Here is a 3,586-nt window from a genome sequence, read left to right as displayed (position 1 = left end):
CTGTTTCAATATGGCCGACTGCTGCTGTAAGAGAAATAGCATGATAAATAGTTACAGGCTAATAGCCAGGTTTTTAACTAACCTGTTGCCGGTGTTGGTTCTTCATCCTGTCAGTGACTGCAGGGTTGCTGTTGCCGTTCCCATTGCTGTTGCCGTTGCTGTTCCTGTTGCCATTGCTGTTGCCGTTGCCGTTGCTGTTCCCATTGCTGTTGCCGTTGCTTTTGCCGTTCCCTTTGCTGTTCCCGTTGCCATTCTCATTGCTGTTGCTGTTGCCGTTGCCGTTGCCGTTCCCGTTGCTGTTGCCTTTTCCCTCTGCTGCAGACGGACTGGCTTTTCTCACTGTGAGATTTGATTATCAGTAAGCCGCTGAACGGGAATGCACTCGCTGTGTCTTGCTTGACAAGCTCTGACCAGCATCCATCCACCAGGCTGGTGAATTATGAAAACCATTGATGGATGAAATATGAACATCAATCTTCCTCAGCTCCCGTCAGCTGAATAAATTACTTTTTAAGTCGACTGCCATGTTTGCAGACATGCTGGGAGAGTCCGGATGCCTCCCTGCTCTGGCTCTGGGCTGCAGAGCAGAATGAAACTGATCTGGACTGATGGGACGTTTGTCCTCTGAGGACGTGAACAGGAAGACTTTAGGAAAGCAGTTTGATTATTTAACCATTCATCTCATCAAAAATCAATAATAAAAGATGCAGTGCTTCCAGAGTACACACACACTGCTCATTCTCTCTGGGTATTTTTCAGCTATGACACACACAGACACATTTTTCTCTTTTGTCCTGAGTGAACATAAATAACAGCTCAGAGCAGGAAGAAAAACACAGAAACAATGTTTGACATTTTCCCAGTTTATCAAAACTCCAGATTTCCATCAGCGGCTCAGCCTGAGTAGAAAAATCTCCAAGCAGCTATGTGAACAAAATGTGTGGAGCTGATAAGCTGAACCTCCTGAATGTAAATACCTGATGAATAAACGTCTCAAAATGCAAATACAAGCTCTGTGCAGAGGTTCAGGTAAGAAGGAGCATTAAGTTCATTTCAGATTCCTCCTAATTTGGTACAAAAAGCTCCAATATTTAGATGTTTGGTTAAATGTTAGATCATAAAAAAGTAGAATTCGTATCATGTGAATTTCAGTAAATAAGAAAATCCTCCAAAAAATGTGAATCAATGAAAACATAAAACATGTTTTTTAATTGCAGCAGTTGATTGACCGAAGGCTCAGTGAAACCTGGTTCATAGATCAACACAAACTGTCACAGAAAAACTCAAAACTGAAGAAAATTCAGGCTGTTTTAGAACCAGAACATCTGCTCCTCCTCCAGCTGCTGTGGCTCTGAGTCCAACCAACCTGTTCCCCTCCTGGCCTGTGGGGGCGCTGCACCAAGAACCACTGAGGGAACCGACACCAAAACCTCTGAAGAGGCTGAGAGCAACTTCCTTCTTCACCAGATGGAAACAAGATGGCGGTGTCAGATTGTTGGAGGATTTCTCTGCTAGCGCTGGGCTAACAGGTTAGCTTTGGTTGTGTTAGGGTTAGAGTTCTGCTACGCATTCACACTTCCCAAACAAATTGGACCTTTTAGGAAAACGGAGTTCGGTTAAAACTGACTTTACAGGAACCAATAAGATCTCAGCTTGATGAAGAAATGTGTGAAGCATTATGAATTATGAAACAAAGAAAAGATATGTTGGTTTTTATGTGTGTATTCCAGAACTTAAACTACAATTCTTTATGCCACATAACACTTTGTCTTTTGTTTCAGACTTAACATCAACCAGATAAACAGCAATAAATGCACCATTTCTGCAGGCCTGACATGCTGTTCTTTCTTCTGCTAACAGAAGCTGACTGATAGAAAAGGTCGTCGTGTTTGCATGTCAGGCAGCTGAGTGAATAATTATGAGCACATTTACATTTTGAACGTGTGTCTGAGGTTTGAAGAGCCTCTAAAGCTTCATTCTGAACAACAGAAACTCATTAATCCAACAGGAATCAGTGAATTTCAGGATTAACACTGACGGGCTGAGAAACGTCTTTAACGTCATGAAGTATTTTATCTGTATTTTTGTGTAAAGTAGAAGTTTTTCCTCAAATGTTTCTGACATTGCATGGATGGGAGTACTGAGGCTTAAATAGCTGCACAAATAGAAAAAGATTCATTAGTGTGAGGAAGGAGTGAAGAAAATTAAATCAAGAGCTCACAAAGGGAAGGGTCTAACCTCTGGGGAACATTAGCATGCAAATCTAAGAGCAGCCCTTCAGTTTTCTTTTCCCTGATAATTTGGGTTCATTAGGAACGGAGCTACCAGCGGGGTCACACAGCAAAGGTCAAAAGGTGAAGAAATGTTAGGAATCATCCTCTGGAGACCAGAAACACTCCATGCAAATTTTCTAAACAATCTGCTTTTGTATTTCAGAGGAAGTTTTTTCACAGCAGAGGGGAGACGGCTGCCATTTGAAGAAGGTCAACATTTAACCTCCTGTTTTAAGAAATTAGAGAGCCAGACTGTTAAAACCAGGCAGCTTTTTATTCAGATTTTACTCAACTTGGTTTGCACGATTACAGACAACAAAAACAGAACCGAACTGAAGAAAACCTGCAGTGGATCCATTAACCTGTTGAGCTGTTTATGTGACAGAAATCCTTTTATATTTTAAAACTTTTACCACATTTCTAACTGTGCAGATCAACTGAAAAACTAAATGTTTGGGGTTAGCACTGCAAAAACTCAAAATCCTATTTACCAAGTAATTTTGGCCCAGTTTCTAGTTCCAATATCTTAACGATCTTAAAATAAGACAAAACTAACCGATAAATACCTTTTAGCAAGAAATAGAGGCTTATTTTAAGTAAATAATTCCTTAATATTAATGAAAAAGTTCTACCTCTATTATCAGATTATTTCACTTATAACAAGACATTTTTCCATGTCATAAGTTAATTTATCTGCTGATAGAACTTTTTCATCAATATTAAGAAATTATTTACTAAAAACAAGCTTCTGTACTTTGCTGAAAAGTAAGTTAGTTTGTCTTATTTCAAGAGTAATAAGATATTTACATCAGAAACCAGATCAAAGTTATTTTGTGTTTTTGCAGTGAGAAAATGTAAAAAATATTTAAAAAATAATAAAATGCTCTTGCTGATCAGTTTCCTGTTTCTGGTTGTTTTTGGACCGAACTGCAGAGACGGTAAATGAAACGCAGAGGATCTGAACCGAGTCCAAGTTAATCTGGGGAATTTACGTATAACAGCCGTGAGTAAACGAGCAGGTGGGAGAAAAACAGGAAGCTGCGTCTGTGAGGTGGAACAGGTAACAACCAGGCCTTCATGCTGGAATCATCTTCACTTTACTACAAGCTTTAATAACCATTTGCAGGTTTTGACTATTTATTGAATATTTATTGAGTATTTTAATAATTAGCATGTAGCTTTTTGCACAGCTGCTCCTCATTAAGTGAATTTAGTTGATAATTACACAGAGGAAATGAGAGCTACTGTTTAGTGAAACCTGAGCACGTGTGTGTGTGTGTGTGTGTGTGTGTGTGTGTGTGTGTGTGTGTGTG

At 39.6% G+C, this 3,586-nt stretch overlaps 1 long non-coding RNA gene across 1 annotated transcript; it reads left to right on the top strand.

Moving 5' to 3' along the window:
• Window positions 1-1,481: 1,481 nt before the first annotated feature.
• LOC107833792 (uncharacterized) lies at window positions 1,482-2,566 on the top strand. Its single transcript, XR_001659556.1, has 2 exons — window positions 1,482-1,529; window positions 2,314-2,566. It is a non-coding gene; the product is annotated as an uncharacterized LOC107833792 (long non-coding RNA).
• The last annotated feature ends 1,020 nt before the right edge of the window (window positions 2,567-3,586 follow it).

The sequence above is a fragment of the Poecilia formosa genome, unplaced genomic scaffold (genome assembly GCF_000485575.1).
Source record: "Poecilia formosa unplaced genomic scaffold, Poecilia_formosa-5.1.2 Scaffold455, whole genome shotgun sequence".
Classification (NCBI taxonomy): Eukaryota; Metazoa; Chordata; class Actinopteri; order Cyprinodontiformes; family Poeciliidae; genus Poecilia; species Poecilia formosa.
Note: the sequence above shows the minus strand (reverse complement) of the source record. Positions and strands in the feature narration are given on the sequence as shown.